The 26,685-nt window shown below is 36.5% G+C and overlaps 1 protein-coding gene and 2 long non-coding RNA genes across 20 annotated transcripts in view; 2 read left to right on the forward strand and 1 right to left on the reverse strand.

Moving 5' to 3' along the window:
- Positions 1-26,685, forward strand: part of FHIT (fragile histidine triad diadenosine triphosphatase) — a 1,383,460-nt gene that overhangs the window by 764,158 nt on the left and 592,617 nt on the right. The gene's annotated exons all lie outside the window — the stretch shown is intronic.
- Positions 1-26,685, forward strand: part of LOC144289828 (uncharacterized) — a 266,351-nt gene that overhangs the window by 141,891 nt on the left and 97,775 nt on the right. The gene's annotated exons all lie outside the window — the stretch shown is intronic.
- The window catches only part of LOC144291240 (uncharacterized), a 52,485-nt gene that overhangs the window by 8,042 nt on the left and 17,758 nt on the right, over positions 1-26,685 (reverse strand). Inside the window, exon 3 of the long non-coding RNA XR_013358560.1 lies at positions 11,377-11,458. This is a non-coding gene — a long non-coding RNA (uncharacterized LOC144291240). The remainder of the gene's footprint in view (positions 1-11,376; positions 11,459-26,685) is intronic.

Below are 26,685 nucleotides of genomic sequence, written 5' to 3' on the forward strand. Positions count from 1 at the left end.
TTGTTGCAAATATACAAAAACCTTTCCAGTATATTTACTGAAAAAGCTTATGTATCAGTGGACCCATGTGGTTCAAATTTGTGTCATTCAAGGGTCAACTGTATTTTATATACTATACACACACACACTAGACCATATATACGATGAGCTAAGGATCACATAAATTTGAAAACATGTCCATTCATATTTCAAAGGAAGAAATAAAATACAGATAGTGACTGGTCATCAAAATAATTAGACACTTTTTCTATATTTTAAAGAGCCAGTTGTCATACTGATGTTGCTTTCAGTAGCCTCCATCATAGCCACAGGGCAACACTCCACACTTCAGAACTGATATTTATTGCAGTTGGGGCATTCCCTCTGTACTTTAATTGAAGTGGACATTTTTTTCTGTAACTCATCTGTCACCCAGTGTTTATTGGAGGTATGTTTTGGATAAAGCATTGTACTAGATTATGGATGAATAAAGATATATTTGTTACACTTCATTTCCATAAGGCATTTACAACCTAGTAGGGAACCAACAGGTCATTTCAGAGGTAGTGTAATATAAGAAATGGGTTATGACATAATAGAGGCTCAAGGAATCAGGTTGCTCTACCTCAGGAGCTCAGAGGAGGCAATGTTTGATCTTAGTCCCAAAGAGGAGTAGGAATTTAGTCTTAGGCAGATGGTCTGCCTTGTGCAAAGCGTTGAGATCTTGAAGCAGTATCATTTGTTCACCTTCTATCAGTTTGGTGTAAATATCAAGGAGGAGACATTGAAGTTAAGGCAGGAGAGATGGGATGCAGCAAAAGCAGTGTAAACGTTATCATGGTGATTTGGGAGGGTATTTGGTGGATTTTAAGATGGGAAAGGTGTGGTCAAGTTGGTGACACGGGGCTTATGTTGTGGATAGATTGGAGGGGAAACCAATTTGAAGGCTGTGGAAATGGGTCAAGTGAATAATGAGAAAAGCTAGCACTAGAGCAGTAATGGATATAAGGGGATGACACTAAGTATAATTAAGGGCAGGAACTATTAGGGCCTTAGTGATAGATTGGACAGATGAAAGTGTTAATGGCAGGAGAGATACAAGTCTACTTCTAAGTGGCTAGGTGCATAGAACAGCCAGAATGGACATTTATGAGAAGGTGTAATTTTTGTGAGAAAAGAAGAGATTCCGTTTTGGAAGTGTTGATTTCAAGGTGGATAGATGGGTGAATATTTAAAGTTGGGGAGAGGTTTGACTTTGGAATGTTTATGTGGGCATTTTTAGTGAATTAACAGAAGCCCTCAGAGGAGATCATTTCACTGGGGAAGAGGGTCTGGATTGAAGAGGAAGGCACTCCAAACATTATTAATGTGTACCTGAAAGAGTATGGAGAGAAAATCTATTTTTATGTCAGCTTTTAGACCTAATTTCTTTGCTTGACCTCAAGTTGTAACTGAATTGGGTCTCAGAAAACATGAAGTCATTTTGAATCTTGGCCAAATATGTTGTTAATTCAAGCATATATCCATAAACTTAATGCTTATGACATAAGTTTTTCTAATAGCTCTTCCTTTTATATATTATGAAAAAAAAAATGACACTGTGTGTGAAGAATGAAGACTCCAAAGCTCTCTGACACAGGCAGTGAATCACCTGCTATAGAAGACACTTTTCTTTATTAGGATAATACAGATACGTTACACACATCTTCTAAATGTAGTTTAGAGATTATTAGCAACATGGTTAATCCTGACTATTGTCGTCTTTGGCTTAGAGATGTTTTATAAAATTCTCTTGACCCTTTCTTCATGTTAGTTACCTTGATTAGGATTTCACTTGAACAGTATTCTAAGTTCATCAATTGAAATAACCATCTATAGTTGCTCTACTGTCTACTAATTTAATGTTAAGATTGCATATCAACTTATTTTCTCAACCATGATAGAATAACAGCACAGTTTACCATACCTCAGTAAGTAACACATAAAGCTGGACTAAGTTATATGGCAACTGATTTTAGGCATTGGAAAATAGTATAGGTATGAGCCTCAGAATAAGAGAAATACACAAGATTTACTGATATCCAGATAGGGAGGAGAGACCAGAGCAGAGGTCATTGTTTTCATTTAGCTAAGGCGTTCATTTGAGTTTGATATTCAGAGCTGCTGAAGTTGCTAAAATTAGATGATCAGGGTACTAGGGAGAAGGCAACTGTGCAGAATGCAGAAGTGGGACTCATGGGAGTTCCCTGTATATTATTGGCCAAGGACTGTGTGCTGCACATGCACAGAGCAGAACTCTATAGGACCCTGAAGGTGGCTTCTACAGGGCTGAATGCTTAACAGAGATATCAAAGGTCATAAAATGCTCTGAGATGTTGGAGTTCTGGCCTTACTAGAGTGGAAGGGTCTTGTTGAATAGCCCAGAAATTCAGGGGAGAATATAGAAAAGCCACACCTGAGGAGTAAGGATCACAATCTAGAATGAGGGTGATGTCCTTAGAGCTAAGAATAAAACCAAATAGACCCATTCTCATAGAGTATAAAAACTAGTCTGACAGAATCAAAAGGATCTGCCAACAGTTTAATAACTGCCAGAATAATTCTTAATACCTATAAGAATTAATAATTAAGAATACCTGGAAGAAAAGATAACCCAGACTCCTTGCAGTATATCATGTATAATTATGATATATAAGAAGCAGGAAGATGTGATACCCAATCAAAAAGACAAGCAGTCCCTGAAAACAGATGGCAAGATATTGGAGTTAGCATAGCTGCTATAATAATGTTCAAGAACTTAAAGGAAAAGTTGGACATTGTGCATGAACAGATGGGGAATTTCAGCTAAGAAATGGAAATTATAAAAAAAATGGAGGTGCTAGAAGTGAAAAGTGCAATGGCTGAAATAACAAAGAGATGGAATTAAAAACCATAGACTCTGCATAAGAGGTTAATGCATTTAACACCATATACATAGAAATAACAGGAAACATGAAAAAAAAATGATTATTTTGGGGTGGGTCATAGACTTAAGTATACAAACTTAAAGTGTAAAGCTATTAGAACAAAATGTAGAATAACTTTAGGTTATATTTCTTAGTGAATAAAACTACTCATTTTTTAAAAAGTTGAAAAATTAGACTTCATTAAAATGAAAAGCTGCTTATCAGAAAATTCAGTTAAAATGAAAAGGCTAGCTGCTCTCTGAAAGAAGATACTTCTACATACATAGAACAATGAACATGTATCCAGAAAAAAAACATATATATATATTTTAAAAAACAACAAACTCCTGTACTTCAATAACAATCAAATTTATGTTAAAGGCAAAAGATTTGAATAGTCATTACCAGCATCTATACATATAAATGTATATATATTTATTTATAATCAAATTATTAAAAGTTGTTCAGTATCATTATTTATCATGAAAATAGAAAAAAAAACAGTAAGATACCTCCTTATACTTGAATGGCCATAATTAAAAAGTCTGTAGGGAATAAGGATGTGTGGAATAACTGAAACTATTACATGTTTCCGATAGGAATTTAAAATGGTGCAATCACTGTGGAAAGTAGTTCAGTTTCTGGTACAGTTAAATATACTTTATTACCCAGCAGTGTTATATTTCCCTGGTATGTATCCAAGCAAAATGAAAATATATTTCCACAAAAAAGTACTTTTACATGAATGTTTATAATAAAGCCCTAAACTGGAAATAACTCAGAAGTCCTGCAGGGGTGCCTGGGTGGCTCAGTAGTTGAGTGTCTGCCTTTGGCTCAGGTTGTGATCCTCGGGTCCTGGGATCAAGTCTCGCATCGGGCTCCCTGCGTGGAGCCTGCTTCTACCTCTGACCATCTCTGCCTCTCTCTGTGTGTTTCTCATGAATAAATAAATAAAATCTTTAAAAATAAAAAGTCTTTCCAGTGAATAAATAAACAAATTGTTGTTTATTCATTTGTACAATGGAATTCTATTCAGCCATAAAAAATTTACTGATAAATGCAAAAGCATGGATGAATCTTAAATTGCTGAAAGAAGTCAGGCACAAAAGAGTATGTATTATATGATCACATTTGTTTTATTTTCAGGTAAAACTTATCTATGACTTTATAAATCAGACAAACAGTTCCTTGTAGAAATAATGGGGCTTGGCTGGAAGGCAGCACTGGAGAGCTTTATAGGGTAATGGAAATGTTCTGTAACTTGATTAGGGTCTTGGTTTCATGTGCATCAACATTTGTCAAAATTCATTCATTATAAAATCTGTGTACTTCAATTATTTAGGAAGATTAATTTCTTTTTACCAACAATAAACAGTGATATAATTGATTCAAATTGCTGATTATTATTTTGCATAATAAATCAAGGTAAGTTAATAAATGTATCAATTGTTTCAAATTCATCAAATGTGTTTTGGTCTAAAATGTAATCTACCAGGGTTTATATATTTTCCGATTCATTTAGATATTTTTTTTTTTTTTTTACTTCTCATGGATTTTTAACATAAGAGTTTGCTTAGAATTTCCAGTGTCTTTAGAAAGCAGACCTAACAAAATTTCCCTCTAATGAAAACAGTTTTTTCCCTAGACAATTCACTGAAATGGAATATTCTTTTAAATCTTTTCAAAAAATACTCTGGAGGGACATTGAGGAACGTAAGCTATTTTATCCCAGGGAATTGGCTACTGATTGAGAAATAGACCCTGGATAATTGAAACCATTTGTCCGGGAGCTGAATATCCAGACAGGAATAGGACCTGACTTAATTGAAAGGAATTGATGATACACCGTTAAGAACACTGATCCTCTGAGAATGAAAACTAAGGGGTCCAGTCAAGGGTCTACTAGTATGTGGCATTGTTGGGGAAAGAGTGAGTTCATTTTACAGAATAGTTCTTTGGTGATGAGGATCAGCGATAATGAACTAACACAAAAATCTCTCCTCCTCCCTCACTCTCCTTAGAGAGCAAACATAATAGGGTAAAGAAGAATGGCAAGTTCAATCTATCATGTGGATATTTTCACTTATGTGTAGCCTCAGCGTATGTGGGTAGGCAGCATGATATAATGGCAAGAACCTGAGACTGGGCATCAGAGACTCAGATGCTTGCTAACTGTGTGGCCTTCAGCTAGTTTGTTAGCCTTTCTGACCTTGTCTCACAGGGTCTGTAGGATAAAATGAGACATCACATGCAAAATATTCAGCCTATGGGATATTAACTGAAGGCAACCCCTTCCTTTTCCAAAACTTCATCTCTACACACATAAAAAATGATTTGTAGCGTTTCTTGATTCATTTTCAGAACTGAAAATAAATAATGGAAAGCCATAGCCATTCTTTGGCAAGGAAGTAGTTGCCCTATCATTGTATATGTTTTATTTAGAACACCAGTGTTTTGGTCATTAGAGGGAGGAGAAATGACTTGTAAATACTAAGTACCCTTTAAAGAGGCATTTAGTATCTATGAATGTTGCATGCTGCATGGACTAAGCTGTTAATCAGGTTTATTTTATTGTTACGTATTTCCATAAGAAGAGGAAATAAGTTCTGTAGTTAGAGCAATTGAGAGTTCAAGACCCTAAATATCCAAAGAATCAAATCATTTAAAAATGCTTGATGAAGAGTTAACTTTCTAAGCAACCATATCATAAGAATAGATCTTAAGAGTGAAGAATGTTGTTAAATCTTTGAAAGTCTACACGTAAGTGTGAGACATCTTGCTCTGCAAGAGATGACCTAAGTTCTCAGAACAAAAGGGGGTCTGTGATAGTAATGCAGCCTTCTTTGGAAATAACTAGATGAAAAATGAATTATGTGTGAGAGAACTATATTATTAGCAAGAAAGAAAGTTGTTTTAATGAGTCACTAGGCTATTTAGGTGAATTTAAATCAGTTATTATTTTAATGTATTATATAAGCGTAGTTTGAGGATCTAATTTTGAAAAGTGAATTGTATTAGAATTTAAAACTCAGTCACTATACACTGAACTACTGAAAAATACCTTTATTTTTCAAAAGTTTAACATGGACTTTTTCAGTAAATAAAGTTATTAAAGAAAACATGTTACTGGCAAGCTGAGATTCAAAGGAAATCTTCTTCCCTCATATGCTTTTTTTTTTTTTAAGATTTTATTTATTTATTCATGAGACACACACACACACAGAGAGAGAGCGAGAGAGAGAGAGAGGCAGAGACACAGGCAGAGGGAGAAGCAGGCCCATGCAGGGAGCCCGATGTGGGACCCTATCCCGGGTCTCCAGGATCATGCCCTGGGCCGAAGGCGGCTCTAAACCACTGAGCCACCCGGGCTGCCCCATATGCTTTTAAATAAAGCTTTATGTTGGTTTTTAGTTTCTAAGAGTGATTCCAGTTTCAGAGCTCTCAGTATTTCATGCTTTGGTTAAAGATGCGTGGTCCTCCATGTTGTTAAATGAAATGCCAGTAGTCTGATGGATTTCTTGGGAGGAACTGAATAAAGAAAGTATGTAGCAAAGTACTAGAGTCATTCAAACATTCAGTGCTCATGTTTTTACCTAGGGTACCTGGTGGTAGATGTTGAAGCTTGCCTGTTCCTCATATGTATACAATATGATGTGTTCTCGAAGTTGTAAATGCCAATAGAGTATGATAGAAGAAGCCTTAATTATGCCAATGGTGGGATCAAAAGAGCTGTTATGATAAGTTATTAAGGAGAAGTAGGAATTCCCTGGCACAAATATTGGGAAAGCCTTCCACTTAGTAGCAGCACAGAGTGTACAGCATAGAGTTGTAGAAGAGCATGGGTGGTTTAAAGCACAGAGGCATTATGGTGCTCTTTGACCAAAGCATTATTTGGAAGGCTATATTAGCCCCAGACCCAACAGGAAACAGATGGTATTTTCAAATCAGATAGAGTCAAAGAGTTTATTTATAGTGGGACTCTACATCAGGTTGTGAGCTGAATGGAAGGGAACCAAAGAAAATATAGGAACAGAAATTAGTAATAGTACAGCTGTTATTGTCCCTTGACCTAAAAGAGGAGAAGCAGCTGCTATTGGAACCACAAAGGAGAGAGGTCTAGAGAGGGTGTGATGTTCCTTTGAGGAATCTGGGTATAGGTGACCTGGCAGGGAGGAACCGGAGCAATCAGCATCCTGACCTCCTTCCTTCCCTTCCCATTTCATGCCTGCACTCTTTCTGGGAAAATCACCTTTTTTTCTTTGACAAGTGGAATCTGGGTTTCCTACCTGTTTCCTGTGCATTGCTTTGCTTGAAGACTTGAATCTGTCACCCATCTTGCTTCTCTAACCAACATCTACATTTGGATGAAACAGTATTTTTACCTTTCAATTTCTGGAGTCACCCAACATAAGTTGAAGGAGATTCCAAACTCAACCTGAAGCCAAAAGGGTCAGGGAAACTTTGGTTGTGTCCATGGAGATCAGCCTCCAGGGCCACAGAGCAGGATGGAGAATGGTGTGAGGATGGGACTGGGCAGGAGGGGGTGTGAAGGGGACAGAGGCTAACTAAGCTGGGGGCTTTTTAGTGACCTATTAAAGCCCAGTGGGATCAAATCCCAATTGCCACTTACTTTCTAGCTGTAAAACCTTGGAAAGACTACTTAACCCTTTTAGGTCTTCAAGTTTACTTATGAGCCTAAGAAAAATATATTATGTAGGAAATTGTAGGAAACAAACGAGACCCATATAAAGCACATAAAAAAAAGTGCCAGGTATATAATGTTTAATAACTTTTACTCATTACCATATATATAAGCAGAATAGTAGCATAATTAGATTTTTAAAAAATATTTTATTTATTCATGAGAGACAGAGAGAGAGAGAGAGAGAGAGAGAGAGGGGCAGAGACACAGGCAGAGGGAGAAGCAGGCTCCATGCAGGGAGCCCGATGTGGGACTCGATCCCGGGACTCCAGGATCAGGCCCTGGGCTGAAGGCAGCATTAAACCTCTGAGCCACCCGGGCTGCCCTTAGATTTGTTTTTAAATGTTAAATAGTTTTCCATGTTGCTGTGTAGATTCATAAGCAAGAACACAAAATTATATAAATTTTCCTTAAAGCTTTACTTACATACACATATAGACACGTATCACTTTGGGTGAACAATTCAAGGGGGCCAGATTGATGGAGAAAAAGCGGTGGTAAGGATCCTAAGGATCATGGTGGGGTTGCTGGTTTGGAAAGGGATACCATTATTTTAGAGGAAAAAAATAGCCTTTTGTCTTGGCAGGAAATTCTTGCCAAGGATTTCCCATCCATTTCTTTTGCATCACTCTCCCTGAAGACTTCTGCCTGGCACCCACCTTGCTTTCCTAACCGTCATCTACATTTTGACAAAACAGTATCTTTTCCTTAAAATTCCTAGATTTACCCAACCCAAAGAAGTTGAAGGAGCTTTCTGTGAGGCTAGGGGAGCCTCCCGAGGTTCTGTGTATTTATAGTCACTGTTGTGTAACTTCTGATTTCTTGAAAATGGGTTGTTTGTTTTGTTTTTGCTCTTGATCGGAATTTTATGGCCCTTTGTTAAAGGCTCATTAAGATTTTTGTCTAACTTATCCTGTCTATACCTCATTATTACCTTGTGGAGAAAGCACCATGATCCACATTTTATTGATGAAGAAACTGAGTCTCAGAAGAGTTAACAAAACTGGATGTGTTATTGAGTAGGTAAGGTGTTCAGCCTCATTTAGCTGTGCAATGACAATATGTCTGTGTAGGATATACGTGTCATTACTCTGCCATGATTAATTGAACACTTAAATGCCAGGCACCGCAGGTGATGTAACACAGGTAAGGAAGGCCCTGTTTTTATCTGGTGAGCGCACAGTACACATCTGGTAGGATCATTAGTAATAGAAACACACACATGCACACCGAGTATGGTAAGATAGATTAATTTGTTCTGAAAGTGAAATTAAAAGACAATAGTTTACCACCACCACCACCACCACCACCACCACCACCACCCCCCCCATACAGAAAAGCTTTTGTATCTGACATGTGTTGAGCTTTGGAATAGTAGATCTCTATTTCAATCCCTGACTCGGGGCACCTGTGTTAGGACACTTGCCAACAAGCTGGTTGAATGCTGCTGCATGATGCTGCAGGTCTTCGGTGGACCTGTGTCCCTTGCTTTTAGAATAGAATAAAATAGGCCTCAGGATTTTATTTTCCCATGGTTGGGTCCATGTGAGATTTGGTATGAGGTTAACATTAAACCTCATTGTTCTCCTTCTGCTGTTCTTTATGAAGGTCAGAAGAGGTTATGAGAAGAATAGTTCTTTGAAAAGTAGTTAAATTCTTTTTTTTTTTAAAGACTTTTTTTTTAAGATTTTATTTATTTATTCATGAGAGGCAGAGAGAGAGAGAGGCAGACATAGGCAGAGGGAGAAGCAGGCTCCCTGCAAGGAGCCTGATGTGGGACTCGATCCTGGGACTCCAGGATCACACCCTGGGGTGGAAGGCAGATGCTCAACCACTGAACCACCCAGGCATCCCAAAAAGTAGTTAAGTTCTGTGTTCACTGTCACTGAGGCTTCAAACTCTCCCCCTCTGTTTGTTTTTCTCCCCCCCCCCCCCCCCCCCCCGGGGAGCGTCAGTGGCTGTAATACTGTGTTGCTTCCGATGTCTTATTTGATCTTCAAATCTCTCTACCTTTCAACTTTAAGAGCAGATCCAGTTGAGAGCTGTCTAGGGGAGCTCTTTACCGTTGCTACTGCATCTTCTGTGAAGAACCTGGTTTTTTGTTTCAGTTGCTTCATCAGATGTCTTTGCATCCTGGGTAATTAATGACACACACTGCCCCCGTGATGCCATTTCACCTCCTCAGAGGAGTGTCTTTTATGAATGAAATACAGGGTTTGTTTTTTTGGTTTCTACCTTTAAAAAGGTAAAGAGTGCCTTTCTCCTCTTTGTTGCTTCACAAATACTTTTTATCTCTGTGGAGGTGCTGCCAGATATGGCATCATGTCTATGAGCTTTTTATCCTCTTCATCCTATGGGTGGACTCTTAAGTGCATAATTTATTCATTTATTTTCATTTCTGGTACATAGCACACTACTTAGTGTTTGATGGGTATTCAGTGTTTATTTAGTGAATAAATGAATAAATAACTGAGTCAAAAGAAACAAGGGGCTATTGGAGGATGCATTATGTCTGTATTCCAAAAAAACCCCAATCACCCAGGCAGTAGGCAGTGCAATGTAGGATGAATTGGTGGGAGGAAAACTAATAATCAAGAGGGTTAGCTGGAAGGTCTTTGCAATCATTGAGGCTTAGATTTGGATTTTGGCTGACAAAATAGAGATACCGAAATGGAAATGAATAGTTTTGGGGGGTATAATTTGACTGGACACTCATTTCGAAGGAAAGAGCTGGGGCAGTGGTCAGTCATACATTCTAAACTTGAGTCAGTTGAAATGAAGTGGCCTTATTGATAAGACAGGTGCTTGAGAAGGGAAACTTGTAAGAAAAAGTTATGAATTTGGCTTTGGCCATGCTGATTTTGAAGAAAATGACAGACATATTGTTCTAAGGGAAGACAGAATGAGTTTGCATACCCACTAGAAATTGCTGTTATCCTTTACCTATTTCATATGATGAGTGTTTCTGTGCTCATTATGTGGCTGCTCAAAATAAATCTCACTGAGGTTGTATGTCTAAGCCAAATGATGCAAAGAAACAGAATTAAAACTTGGGACTTCCACGCTAAACAGACCTGGCTTTTTCTCTTCTACCACAGTAGCCTTTTAGACCAAATTGATCACTTGCCCATTCAGGTTCAGTATCTAAAACTCTGGTTGTTATTGTAGCCATTAACAGCCATTAATCCCCAAGGGGGATTACTTTCCCCTTTTCCTTTCGACCTTGTGAAATTCTATTTGTCTCCTGTGGGCCCATCCAAGTCCTACTTTCTCAAGAAGCTCTTCTATGACTGCATCTTGCCTCACCCCTACCCAGTCCTTACACTCTTCCACTGTTGAGTATTTTGACTTATTTAATATGCTAAAGAGTAGTCATGAATAGTTCGGCTGCAAAATGTAGTATAAACTCTAAAAGCTCAATATCCAAATATAATTGAAGTGGTGGATGCTAGTAATGGAAAACTTTGAAAGTTTCCTGTTTGTATTGTTTGTCCAAGCAGGGATCTGCCATTTCCTCAGAGTGAAACAGCCTTGAATGTCCTAGTGTTTGTATTACTGCCTTTTATCCTGCTCTCCTTAATTGTCTTAAAAGATCTGTGTTACATTCTGTATTGCCTGCCTGCCTGCCTTCCCCCCGCCTTTTATTTTTTTTTTTTAATTTTCTATTCTGTACTTTCCATCATTCTTGGCATGTATTGGTGTGCAGTAGAAAGCCAGCCCCTAACCCAATATATAAAAAAATTCCATTACCTTGTGACCTGTGTGTATGTTGCTACTGCACCTGGGGGATGGCAACAGTTGGCTCCATGGAACTGAATTTGTCTGGAGAACTCTGAAATTTCATAATATTTCAAGAAAAAGATAAGTCACTAGTGATAAAAACTAGAAGCTTTTCTTCTGCCTGCTTGGTTAAAGACAAGTGATATGAATGGGTTGTTATGGTTGAAAACAGGTGAGGTTGTCACTGAATTGGGAAAATCTTTTTTTTTTTTCAGTTTAAATATAACCTTTTATTATAGAAATAATACTTATGTATTGTAGAAAATTAGAACATATAGATAAGCAACACAAAAAGAATCAAAACATCATATTCCTGCCACCCAGAAATTGCTACTTTTAACACTTTGGATGTAATCCTTCTGGATTTTTTTCTCTTTAAAATTTAAGAAAACATTGAAGAATAATTCATTAAAGTTCAATATCAAATGCACAAATATTAAATGTACAACTTGATAAGTTTTGCGTATATCGATAGCTTAACCACATCTAAATGAAGCTCCAGGTTATCCTCCCCCAGTTTTCCTCATACCTCTTCAGTCTATATTCAGCTGCTCATAGTTATAGCTGTTCAGACTCTTATCACATCATACATTAGATTTTACCAATTCTTGAACTTCCTGTCAAAAATACTGTGCAGCATGTATTCTTCTATATCTGGCTTTTCCCCCCACAGCATTATACTTTTGAAATTCACCCTTGTTGAATTTGTCAATAATTTGGCCTTTTAGTTGCTGCATGGTATTCTATTATTAGAATGTACATAATTTATTTATAATTTATCCATTCTCCTATTGATGAAGATTCAGGGTAATTCCTGTTTTGTCTACAGTGAATAAAATTGCTATGAACATTCTTGAAAATGGCTTTTGGTAGACTTAGGAACTCATTTTTCTTTGGAAATGTATATGGGTACACACATGCACACTTAGAAATGGAATTGCTGGGTGATAAGGTGGGCGGTATGGTTTCCATGTGCATGTGTACACGCAAATGAATGTGGTTTTGGTTTTGGGTTTTTATTTTTAACAAAATGAGATCATAATCATAATGAGCATGCTATTCTGAACCTGCCTTTTTTTCCCCCTAGTCAATAGTCTCTACCTTTCTGTTTCATTAATTGTGATTTTATATGATCCTAGTTAACATTTATATCTCTTGAATTGACCCTGAAATGTCTTTCACAGCTGGTGTATTTTCATCAGTATCCAAACAAGGACCACATTGCCCCTGGTAGTTGCATCCTGTAAAACCTTACCTTAGGCCCTTGCTGACTGGACCCATCAATTCCTTGTCAGAAACATCTACCTAGGGCTACATGCAGTATGACAACTTATTTTGGAAGTAATGTATCATAATTCTTCTTTCTTTAGAAGTGAGTTACTAGGTCTAGGCCATAATCAGAGGGTGGGAATTACACGAGGACTTGAATATCAGAAGGAAGGATCACTGGGAGTCATTGGAAAAGATAATTTAATATTTAAAGCAATCATGTATTTGGGAAATTTTCTTAGTTTTTGTATCATGAAGTAAAGCAAGTCTACTTGGTTCTGTGAATTGGCAAAGTCTCTGCTCTATAAATCTCAACTATGACTCTTGGGGGGAGGGTTCTTGGCACTGTGGTACAATCTAATTTGGATTGTGCTTATTCGACATCTATTACATCCCCAATGCTGAGTAAGCACTGACAGTGTTCTACCCCTGACTTAATGACCTCTTATGTCCTATAACTTGGACAAATAGACTACAAACGCCTTAAATGTAGTGGCTGATGGTGTTTGTAAGGGGTTGCAGAAGTCAGATATACAATAAAAGATTGTTCAGCACTTACAACACACATTGCACTATTTAAATCTTTCATCAATTCTATGAATTAGTTGTTGTTATTCCATTTTATAGATGAGGACACTCAGACACAAAGGAGATGATGAATTTCCCCAAGTACTTACTAGTAAGGACTTGAGACAGACATAACTCAATTAATCTGACTCAAGAGCCTATGTTCCTGATTGCTGTGCCATGGGACTGGTAGAGTAGTAAATGAGCAATAGGCGGTGTAACACCTGTCATGTTGTGCTTATATTATTATCCTTCCTCAATTTACTTACCAGTGTTAATTGGCTTTTGTTTTTACTGTGTACTCTGCCTAATATAAAGCTGTTTGTTAGAATGCTATATTACTTTCCCCCCTAAATATTGTGCTAATATTTGCTCAATTATTTGAATTTAACATGATTTACTTCTCAAGGGTATAGGTAACACCTAGGATCTTTGTACCAAATGAGCAGAAGGAATAAAGTAGTTTTCCCCACCTCTTTTTGTTCTGATTATGGTCTATCTGTGGTTTCAATTAATGGCAAATTAATAGTAGGCAGCAATACCTAGTTAAGGAATGGAAATTCCTTGGCAAAATACATCTCTGGGGTTAAGACCTCAAAATAGCTGGAAAGGAGGCCCATGTTTAGGTTATAACCCAAAATGAGTTTTGTCTTGAGTGCATCTCAATTTAACTGGAATCACAAACATTTATTAAATGGTTGTCATTGGGCATTGGGTGACTCAGTTGAGCATCTGACTCTTGGTTTTGGCTCAGGGTCATGAGATTGAGCCCCAAATCAGAGCATGGAGTCTGCTTGGGATTTTCTCTCTTCCCCTCCTTTTCACCCACTCCACTGCTCACATACTCAATCTCTCTCAATACATACATACATACATACATACATACATATATACCTTAAAAGAATGGGTATCATGTCAAGGATGCTATTTGGTGCAGTGAAGGACACTAAGTTGAATGACTCTTTGTCCTTAAGAAGGTTATAGTGCGGTGGCTCTCAAAACTTCAGTGGTTCAAAGCATGTCGATAAACATAAATTGCTAAACCCTACCTCCAGAGTTTTTGATTCAGGTCTGGGTTGGGGACCTATTTCTAACATGTTCCTCAGTGTCACTGACGCTGCTGTTCCTGGGCCACACTTTGAGAGCCACTCATCTAGTGGAAGAAGGCCAGTTCTTACATCTGAGCCACTGAGTCAGTGACACGGAATACTAAAAGCATTCTCAAAACAAAGAATAGTTTTACCCAAGGACTATGGTGGCAGTTTGATTTGCTTCTGTGAAAAGCACCAACAGACCATAGTTCAAAGCTTTTGAAATATATTAAATATGTAATTAGTATGAAAATATACACTGCTGAGGATAATATGCCTAAGTATAACATCCACAGAACATTATCTTGTGCTGAACTTTCTGGCTTTGAATGAAGGCTTATGCCAACTGATCCTTAAATAGTGTGTACAGCTCTGTTGACAAATGGCTATTTATGTGTTGGAACCCATTAAAAGTGATCTTGGCTGTTGTTTGCCTGCAGGAGACCTGATCATTTGAAGCAGTCCCAAGTTTTTTGATAACTTGAGAATGCCTGTAAAGTATTTTGGGCAGTCAAAACCTAACATGGACTGGTAGACTTGAAGATAAGAAAAACAACTTCAGCCAGAGCTTGACTGTGTTCCATGACTTTCCTTGACAATATGGCTTTTCAACTTACTGCTTTCTTTAAAAGCTTCCTTTGCTGAATTTGGACCCCATTCACTAGCTGTTTGGAATCTATTTCGTACATGTAGAGCATCTGGCTCAGTTCCAGGCACACAGTTGATGTCAAACGTGTGTTTTCTGCCTTAAGGATTTGAGCTGAAAACCTAAGAGAAGTCTTTGAGGTACAAATTCTCTTTCCAAGTTGTAGGAAAGATGTTTGGAGGATTTAAATCTGTCTTTTGATTTAAAGTCTCTAGCTTTCTGATATTCAATAGACACTTTTGATTTTATTTTATTTTTTAAGATTTTATTTATTTATTCATGAGAGACACATAGAAAGAGGCAGAGACATAGGCAGAGGGAAAAGCAGGCTCCATGCAGGGAACCTGATGTGGGACTCGATCCCAGGACCCTAGGATCACACCCTGAGCCAAAGGCAGACGCTCAACCGCTGAGCCACCCAGGCATCCCATCCCTTTTGATTTTCTGTTTCATAAGAGGAGATAGAAAATTTTTGTGAGTCTCAAATCAAGTATCTGGTATTAAATTTTCATTTGGGGTGTGTGTATATGTGTTTAATCCCGTCAAAATCTCTGAATATCTTGGGATGGCATGATGGCTATCTACACTAGCTTTGTATTTTATTATGATTGTCGCATTAGGAAATAAACTGAGACATATTAGTGCTTTTTAAAAAATGGTCTTGCCATCTATAGTTCTAGTTTTTCTGAAGGACTGTAAGAATGGACTCTTCACAATCTTCCTCATTGTCAATTTTGTACTCCTAAGGAGAATTGAAGTTGGGCAAGTAAAACTACAGTTGAACTCAATTCATTCGACAATAGAACATGTGGTTGATGTGACACTGGGAAGCTGTTTCTTGAAAATTTTTGTACATATTTCAGAAAGCTCTGGTCTGTAACCTTTATAGCATTATTAGGGACTGAAGAAGCAAACTTCAAGTTTGTTCATCAATATCCCTCCTAAAGAACCATACATTCAATCTTAAATACACTATCATAAATGAAATTTCACTTTGACTTTCTTATACCAGTTAAAATTTTTCACTTTTACTTTCTCTAGTACAGTGGGAACCAACAGTGCTTTTCTATGATGCAGTGCCCTATGTTTCCTGAACTTTAATCTTATTGATGTAAGTCATTTAAATTTACCATTTTGTTTCTTGAATTGAAGCATCAATTTGATAATAACTCAGTGATTAAACAAAGATACCTTCAGGATGACGAAGACAAGGGGTGATTTTCACTCAGTGAAAGTACATGATTATCTGCCTTCTAAAAAAGATTACAACAAAGGATGTATACCTGTGAATTACAACATAAGAGCCTCTGAATCAGTGATTTATATCTGTTGACACTTGTCATCCCTATTTGTCAGGATAGATTTTTAAAACATTTTGTATTAAAAATTGGAAGAAAAACTTACCCTATTTTCAAGTAATTCTACTTGTGTATTGCTGTTCCTGATTGTTTCTTTGCATGTCCATTGAGTTTTAAGATCTATTTCAGTTTGCTTTCAAATTTACTTTTTTTAATAACAGTTTTTTAATTTCATTTAGATACACTAAAAAGTGTATGTAGCCTTTGGAGTTTTTTTGAAACCACTTAATGTTATTTTCTTGCTTTCCTTTTTTTTTTTTTTTTTTTTTTAAATAAAGCCATCTGTTTAGTAAACATGAAGAATTGATTGATATGAAACCCAAAAAGTTCATAATGACAACTAAATAACAGATGACAGATTAGATAAGAACAAGTCATTAAGTTGGCCTATAAAAGGACAGCCATCTGCACCACTAAAACAGTCTTCCTATTGATGACAGTAATAATTTTCTGACTCCGTGACAGCTAAGAATTTATAGAATAAAATGGAACACTTATACATTGAGAAGTGAAACTTGATTTTGGGTAATTAGTGTAACCATTTTGTTCCAGTGTTACATGACAAGTGAATTGAGATTATAACAAAATCCTTTGAGAACAAATAATCATTCTGTGTATGCGTGTGTGTTGTATCTGACACACAAAATGACTAATTTACCATTATTTAGTTTGGCTGAATTATTAACAAATGTAGAGAGTCTAATTTATTGCAGATTAAAAAGATTTATGCTTCAAGATCTTTAAAGTCCTAGTTCACAGACGAGTGATTTATAATTAAAATATAAATTTAGTGGATATGTTTTAAGAATAAACAATCACAGACCCCTAGAACTGAAAAGGGAGCATAGGGCCTTCTGTCCTTTCTTTGCCATGCTGTCCTCGAAGGTTAATCCAATTTTATGGTCACTAGCAGAAAACCAAAGAACAACAGGAATGAACTACACTAGTGATTCTCTTACAATAATGATACATGTTTAGTAAAGTTAAGCAGAATCAGGTACAAACAGTTGAACCTGCTTAATTTTAGAGAACCTGTATCTGCTGACATTTCAAAACCAGACTGAATTAGTTGGTTTTAATTTATAATTGTTTTTCATATTTTCAATGAGCTAATCCTCTCAGTAATACTAAATGACTTGAACCTTTGCTCTGTAATGTGGGCCTACTGTTAAAATTAAATTTGGTAGAAGTGACTTTACTGGTATTAGATTCTTGTTGTGATAACTATTCTTTCTCTGATTCTTCACATCCCATGTGGAAACATCTTAATTGATACTTACAGCATAAAATGCTATGAGATTGGGTTGAATTGGAGCTTTTTGAAGAATTATCTTAGGAGATACTAAAACTGAGTTTGTATTTAGCAGGCTGTAGGAACTTTATGCCTCCCAATATTAAGCCTTAGATTTCATCTGATGGGCCACACTTAACATGTGTAGAAAAAGTTTAAAAAACAAATAGGAAGATAAGTCACTGACAACACTACCTTTCACAGAGAGTTACTAATACCTTTTCAATGTGCATACTTTTATTTTGCTATGTATTTATGTACATTTTAAAAGTAAAATGGTAATTGTATTTTAAACAGTTTGCCACCTACTTCTTTTCTACTTAATATGTTGTGAGCATGTCACATGCCAATTAAAAAAACTTATTATTCAAAACTTGGTAGTTCTTGAATCATTTAGTATATTTGATACTACCGATACTACCAATTCTTTATTGTGGGACATTTAGATTACCCAAGCCCATCATCAAGGTAGAAAAATTCTGGCACAAAAACCCCTGGGTAATCTGATTGTTTCTTTAGAGTTTCAAGAAGTAGAATAATTAGGATAAATGTATAAAATCTGTTAAGGCTTTTTTTGCATACTACCAAATTTCTTTCCAGAAAAGCTATCAGGCTTACCATCACCATATGAATGTCTATTTCTTTGTATGCTTCTTATTATAATAATAAAAAAAAAAATCTTTATAGTTTTAACAGTGAAAATGATGTTTTATTTTAATTCAAAATTTTGTTTATGGACATTGTCCTTTTTTCATTTGTTTTTCAGCTACTTAAGTAGAAGTGCTTTTTTTCTCCCTTGCCCATCTCATTTCTGAAGAGGTGACTTTATTATTATTAATTCGTAAACTCTCTTTATATTAAAGCTCTTATTTTGCAGAACATCATTCTTTTTGTTGTTGTTGTTTGATTAAAGCTATTATGCCAAGCAAAATAAATGCTTAATAATTTATTTTTCTCAATTGAATGGATGAAGAGTAGTTCAGACTTAGGCTTATTAGCACAAAGAGATGTAAGAAAATCTATCACTAATGGTATGAGTCCTGTGAGATCTGGGGGGAAGGTGAAGAATTCTATTTGACACTTTCTGATCCTAAGCTTTTTCAACAGACTGTATTCAGTCAAGCATTTAACTTGAAGTGTACTTTGGATAGTTTGCGATAGCCACTTTTTTTTTTTTTTTTTTTTTGCAGTAGCCACTTGTAATTATAGTCTTGTACTGACCAGGCCTACACATCTGGAAAGAAGGGAAAGAAAAAGAGAACCCAGTATTGGCTTATTTGATGTTTAGGAGCTGATGATGCAGGGGTGGGTAGAGAAATGGGGAAAGGATTCAGTTTCTTAGTGCATCTGAATTTTCAATGTTCTTCAGAAGTCAAATCTCTGAAGAAGTAGTCATAATGGGAGTGGTAGAATGATATTAAGAACACCTTGAAGTTTCTTCAGGAGGAATCATTACAAGTTTATCCCGTTAAACCATTGAAATGAATGTGAAGAACTGGCCCCTGTACAAATCAAAGTTATTCTACTGAAAATTAAGGCTGTCTGGCAAACCATCTGTTGCAGTTATGGAATTGGTCTCCAAGGGAGGTATGAGTAGCCAACTGTATCTTCCTTACTGAGCAGCAAGGCTATTACAACCAGAGGGAGCACCCTTATTTCCTGGTACCTGACAAAACCAGCTTAATAGGAACCTAAGAAGATATGCTTCTAGAAAAACATAGTTTGTTATGTTTGAGATGAGTTAATGATATGCACATACTGCTGGAAACAAGATAGGGAAAAAATTAACATCTGGGTCTAGTGGGTACCCAATATTTCTTCCAATTTCAACATGTGTTGGGTTGTAAACTTCTTAGTTTCCCATTGTTCTGTATAAATCTTTTACCTTTGAAGACCCCTCCCTTAGGCCCGCTACCAATAAATTCAGTGTTTCAAATCTCTTAGTGTGTTTTTGCCAGTATTATCAAAGTTTACTAATGCCTCCTCATGGTTAAAGTGGTTCTCTTAGCTCTTGTACAGCTTTGGGTAACAATTCATTTATTTACTCTTCACTTAGTATTTACTGAGCACCAACTATGGACAGGGTACTCCACCACATGCTAAAAATACAAAAATGAGAGCCATAATCCATGATCTCAAATAACAATTACTATGGTGGGTAAGACTGTCACTTAAAGACATAATTATACTATAAGGCAGGAAATAGGATCGGGGTTGCACAGGATTATTAGGGAAGGAGGGAGAGTTACCAAGGAAGGCATCTCAGAATATGGGCTACCTAGTTAATCTATAGAGATCATAGGGTAACCAGAGCTAGGACTGAGAAATAAAGAAAATATGTAGTTTTAATGAGGGTCTAAAAATGATTTCATTGTGAGCAGAGAATGACAAAGATCAGCTTCCTTGCTGAATGCAGACACTACTAAATTCTCTAGATTTTCAAATGCCCCAGGGAGAGTAGTAGTATGACAACTGTATAGGATTTTTCTGTCTTGCTACCCTCACCATATATTGCTGTTGTTATCAGCTAGCTCACCCATAACTTTTAACTGTGATATAAAAATATTCTAACTTTGAAGGATGATAGATGGTAAAAACTGCTTCTCCATAGTCCCTATTTCCTACACTCTACCCTTCTCCATCCTGTTGCTTGTATCATTGGACAAAATTCTAAGAGGGGGCACCTGGGTGGCTCAGTTGGTTAAGCATCTGCCTTCTGCTCAGGTCCTGGGATCGAGCTCCGTATCCCCACTCATGATCTCTCTTTCACTGTGTGTCTCTCTCAAATAAATAAATAATTTTTAAAAAATAGTAAAAATAAAAGCCACCAAAGAAAAAAAGATTGCAAAGTTTAGCCACACATACCAGGATTTTGAAGTTTGTTCATAAACTATAAATTTCAGCAAATACAGCTTCTTGAGAAAAAAGCCAAAGACAATTATTCAAAAATCAATTTTTTCATTTAAACTTCATCACAACTTGGTCAATGTTTCCAAAAAAAAAATAACAGTAAAAATTATATAAAACATATAAATTCGTAAATTTATAAAAATAGGTATTAGAAAGTAAATCTGATTGCTAAATGAATAAGATAAAATGTTGCAAATTATATATTACTGACATGTTTATGCCTAATGTCATATATTCCTTTCCAGATTATTAGCTTCCTGAGGATAAGACCTAGTTATGTAGACATCTGTTCTCTCAAGTATTTACAATTCGCTAGTTCATTTGTCTATCCATGGAGCTGTAGTGGCTGAAACTAAGGTACTGAAAGCTATCGTTCAGATAAAAGAACAGGAGAGAGTTGGTTTTGGTGTGGTAGCCACTCATCTGAAAAGGCTGTAATGATTATGTTCTATAGAAGTAAAACTAATAGATTATTATAGTACACATTACTGTAACTATAGCAGGGGGATTAAGGACACAGTAAAAATAACCATGCCGCTTGGTACTAGATAACCAATGATCCTGAAGATGTCTATTTCAAATGCCTGAAGAAACAAGAGCAGATATAATAAATGAATAGAACAGGCCAGATCTCAGAGTAAGTGTGCATTTGGTTTCTGAGTAGTCGAGATTTCAGTAAACCCAACTATAAAATTTGGGTTTCTTCTATTAAGCTCTAGCCAATTTTTCTATACAGGAAGGTAGACACCCAGGCTACTAGAGCTTTCTGTTTTTAAAAATGGAACCACAAATAGAAACTTTTACTTATTATTCCAAAATTTTAAATGATGTCACAATTAAAAAAATCACTGTGTAGATTAAGTAAAACACACATTTAATCATCTGCATACTCCAAAAGATAGTGTCACCTTTGTTCCTGTCAAGCTAAGAGGAAATAAGAAATGTTTCTTTCTTCCTCACTGGATTCCACCAATAGTGCTACTTAAGGTATGGTTCAGAAATATTACCACTCTCCTCAATCAATTTATTCTTGGACTCCAAAAACAGATAAGAAATGTGGTGGACAGATAATATCCATGACCTTGCCCACTGGTATTCACACTTTGTATAATCCCCTCTCTTGTGGGAAAGAAGAACCTGTGACTTGCTTCTAGAAAACATGCAGAGGTGATGGGCTGTTACATCATTATTACTATATGTTATGTAAGACACCACCTTACTATGAGACCCTTTTGCCTCTCTCTTCCTTACTGGCTTTGAAAAAGTGAGCTTCCCCGAATCCTAGAGCTTCAAGGGAATGGATTCTGTCCACAACCTGATGGAATTTGGAAGTGGATCCTTCTCCAGTCCAGCTGCTGATGAGACCACAGCCCTGACTGAAACCTGGAACATAGCCCTGGTAAAACTCAGAAGCAGGAAGCCCACCTAAGCCCCCCTGGCTCACATAAACTGAGATAAACAATGTGTGCTGTTTTACATTATCAAGTTTGGCATAATTTATTAGACAGTAATAGGTAATTAATACAAGGAGTTTGCCTGAAATCAACTACCTCACAAGGCACATTGTTTAGTTTGGCTGATGCTTATTTTTCATAATCAGACTTTTTAAAAAAAAGATTTTATTTATTTATTTATTTATTCATGAGACAGGGGGTGGGGAAGAGACACAGGCAGAGGATAGAAGCAGGCTCCATGCAGGGAGCCCGATGTGGGACTTGATCCCAGGTCTCCAGGATCACACACTGGGCCAAAGGCAGATGCTCAACCTCGGAGCCACCCAGCCATCCCGAGACTTAACTTTTCAAAATGAAAGAAGAAATGCCTTCTTTACATTCTGGTGCAAGCTGTTTATCTCAAGTAGCAGACCAAAGACAGGTCTGATCTAACCATATCTGCAGAAAAGGAGAGAGATGGTATTATTAATTTGACTTAGAATATTTTATTTTTATTTTTATTTTTATTTTTTTTAATTTTTTATTTATTTATGATAGTCACAGAGAGAGAGAGAGAGAGAGAGGCAAGACACAGGCAGAGGGAGAAGCAGGCTCCATGCACTGGGAGCCCGACGTGGGATTCGATCCCGGGTCTCCAGGATCGCGCCCTGGGCCAAAGGCAGGCGCTAAACCGCTGCGCCACCCAGGGATCCCGACTTAGAATATTTTAAAAGGATTTTATTTGAGAGAGAAATAGCAAGAGAGCATGAGCAGGAAAGAGAGGGAGAGGCAGGCTCTTTGTGAGCAGGGAGCCTGACTGGAGGCTCTATCCCAGGACTCTGGGATCATGACCTGAGCCCAAGGCAGATGCTCAACAGACTGAGCCACCCAGGTCCCCTTGCATCAGTAATTTCTTGATTGGAAAATGGCTCCCAAAGCTGAGACCAGTCTTTCAAGTTCTGTTGCTGTGTAAACTTGATCTTATCTCTCTCCCTTTTAAATTTCATTCCCACCAAATCAACCCCTGGGACATTGGATGTAAAGCAAAAGGTTCTCCTGGCTAGAGAAGAAATGCCTATTCTCTGCAAGCATTTACCTTTGTCTGTGCCCAAACCCACAGTGATTCCTTTGAGAGGACCCCAGAAAATGCTCATCATTTCATGTTTTTGTTCTTAGAGGCTGATATCCTTGACAACTGTAAAGATCTAGAAATTTTGCCAGTTCAGCCAGTCTATCCTATGCATAGTAGTAGACAAATAACCAGCTGGCAATGCCGTCTTGTTTTCACCAATCTAAATAGCCATAAGCCTGCAAAACTATTCCATTACAAATGTGAAAATAAATAAATACAGCAATGGCTCTCATCAATGAAATATTGAAGAATAAATGCTTGTAAAAATTTTACTGCAAACAATGAAAAAACATGGGAGCCCAAAGTGGAATTGGTGGTCCCAGGAAAGTAATACGTGTGGTATCATTTTTGATACCTGTATCTCCTTTTGCTAAGGCAGAAAACCAAGTCCATAAAAAGAGCAAATCACAAAGGACCCGAATTTTGTTTTTGGTGCAATCCATTTACTGATGTTATTTTCCTAGAAAAAAATTTTAAGTAGTTTTTTTTTTTTCTATTTACAGGGAAGCATTTTTCTTCTGTGAATCATATAATAATTCCTTCTATAAAGCATACCGTCTTGAAATATAATGCCTGCACTAAAAATACATTGTCTTATGATTTGATAAAAAAAAGTTGGAGTTGCAAGTATGCTTTTATGATTCTTTTTTTTTTTTTTTAATGGAAAGATTCCCAATCCGCCTACCAACTGAACTGTTTTGGTCATGAAACATTACCTTCTCAGCATGTGGTATGCCCATCAGCAGAAAAGTAGTAAAGAAGAACAGACTAACTTTATTTATTACATTTGCATTGCCTACAAAGCCATTTACTTAATGGATGAGTCTCATTAGCAGTCCAACCACAATATAAAGAATACAATGATGTGTTTCATAGGTTCATTAAAATAATATTTCAAAGGAGTCATTAGAAAAAAAGAAGCTAAACATTCAACAGACAGTAAGTTGTCTGCAAATAAATGAGATGGAACCAACATGTTTTCAAGTAAGTTAAGAAACATGTTTACAAATATATTACAGCCATTAAAAAAGGAAGCATCAACTTAGCAAGTGCTAGGGGGACAATTACTCATGCAATTTACTAAAACAAAACTGTAACACTTCCACATCAACATTTATTGTGGATGCAAATGGCTGTAGGTATACAAAAATGTGTCTTAAGGAAAATTTGTTCTATAGCCTGGAGAAGCTTCTCTTGTTTGAAGCAAAATTTAAAACATTCAATCCTCTTTTCAGATCACTACTATTTTTTCTTATGCACTTCTGTGCTATTACCCCAAATTTGCCTATCCTTTTATTTAAAAGAGAAAAGCACAATAAATTAGCAAAATGAATAGTCCTGAAAAGACAGAATTTACACCAAGAAAAGCTAAGTCTATTTATACCCTTGCATTCAAAATACAAAGTTCTATGAAGTCCTTACACTTTAACTATACCTAAGGGTTGACAAATGTTTGTTCAGCAAATGAATGGATAAATAAATGAATGAACAAAACAATTACTTAACAAAGGGGAGTTTTTAGGTTAGACTGTTGATTACTGTTGCTTTTTTATTTTATTTTATTTTTTTACTGTTGCTTTTTTAACCCAGTATTTTCACCTTCAAGCAAAAATTAACAGTTTTATATAGTATATTTCCAATAATGGAGCTTTTTTACATTTAATAGTGTCAGAGTTTTACTAAAGTCATAGAGTATATATTAAAACCAAGGATTTCATAAGGATTCATTTTTGGATTTTCTTTCTCCTCACAGAGAAAACTAACATATACACTAAAAGCCTCTAAAGAGAGTAGCTCAGTCCCCAGGATCCTGGGATTGAGCCCCACATCAGGCTCCCTGCTCAGTGGGGAGTCTGCTTCTCCCTGTCTCTCAAGTAAAGAAATAAAATCTTAAAAAACAAAAAGAGCACCTGGGTGGCTCAGTGGTTGAGCGTCTGCCTTAGGCTCAGGTTGTGATCCCAGGGTCCTGGGGTCCAGTCCCACATCAGTCTCTGCCTCTCTCTCTGTGTCTCTCATGAGTAAATAAATAAAATCTTTAAAAAAAATTACTGGTGCAACTTGAAATAGCAAATGTTACCTTAAAAAAAATTAATGGAATGCACTTAATGTGTTGTAACATATGTGAAATCAGGTCCTTTTTATAACTGATGGCATGTCATAGTTTTTAAAAACGTTTATTTTCTTAAATTACATAAAATAATGGTAGGCCTTCATAATGAGGTCATCTAAGATTCAGTATACTCCCATAGTTTGAAATTTTATTCCTCTTAAAGGTAGTGGATAGAAGAAAGTAAAGGTAGTGTTACTGTCTTTGAACAAAGACAAATTCATTACCTTCACGAATTTGAGAATACAAATAGTGTTCTCTTTTAATCACAAGCTTGATAATGTGGCTCTTCTAGATCCTTCATCTGGTTGACCATTGTCTAATCTACAAGCTCCAGTCTTCTACTTTGCTGGGTCCTAGAAATCTTCATGATTTCTCTTTCTCTCTGTGCTTGAAAAGGCAGTTTTCAATCAAATGCCTCCCCCATAAATAATAAAACAGAAAATAAATTTGACTGAGGACCTTTTGGAAATGATGATTAATTGCTTTTAAAAGGAATTATTCTAAAGATATGCTAAGCTACTCAGCAGTAATTTAACGTTGGCAACCTATGAACAGTTCCCCGTCTGTTCCACTGAGGTCAGCCAGCTTCTGTTGAATAACTGTAGTTGTAGAGTTTGAAAACAAAGTGCAAAATGCTATCCTTAAAATTGGAGCTGTCATGTTAAATTATGTCACATTTGATGACCGATCACAAGAGAACGTGATGCATGATTTTTATAAACACGAGTCACCAAAAGCAGGCTCATTGGAATTCTGGTTGTCCACCATTGTTAAGACACAGGTTATTTTCTGGCAGAAATTAACAGAATCCGAGGCTTTTGAAAGAGACATTAATACAAAAGGAAAGTTTTTCTATTGCTATGGACAGTTCTATCTATGGTGTATTAGAATGTAGATGGGGAAAGAAAGAGGTTCTACTCTCACTAATTGTAAATTGCAGCCTAGACCAGCAGGAATAAAAAAAGAAAATATTAATAAGGCCACAGAAGATTTTGTGTCAAGTGGTGTTGGGAATTTGGAGTGGTATCTGTAACATATCTGGGAGACCATAGGGAGGTGACTTTAGAATTAATCAGTACCCCTCTTCTCCATCATATATATAGAGAGAGTTATTCCAGATGAAATCTAAACAAACAGCAGAGTCCGTAGCTTGAGCTATAGCTACAAAGCTATAGCTTTTCCCTTTTGTTACATGCTGTTTTTCTGTAGTTCTACTTTAAACTGCTAGAGAATGTGTCTATTCTGATCATCATTATGATCAGATAAGTCCACTCCCTATCCCTCTGTCCACCTTAGCCTCTCTTCCCCACACTAGCAAAATTACAGACAACATTCTGTATCTCAAAAAAATGTGCAGAATAAATACCTTTTCTTGAAATGGTGTTGGTCTACTAGGCAACTGCACACCTAACAATTTATGCTGAATTATTCTGTAGTTTTTTAGTATATTGAATTACATTTTAAGCAGTTAT

This window comes from Canis aureus, chromosome 19 (assembly GCF_053574225.1).
Source record: "Canis aureus isolate CA01 chromosome 19, VMU_Caureus_v.1.0, whole genome shotgun sequence".
NCBI lineage: Eukaryota > Metazoa > Chordata > Mammalia > Carnivora > Canidae > Canis > Canis aureus.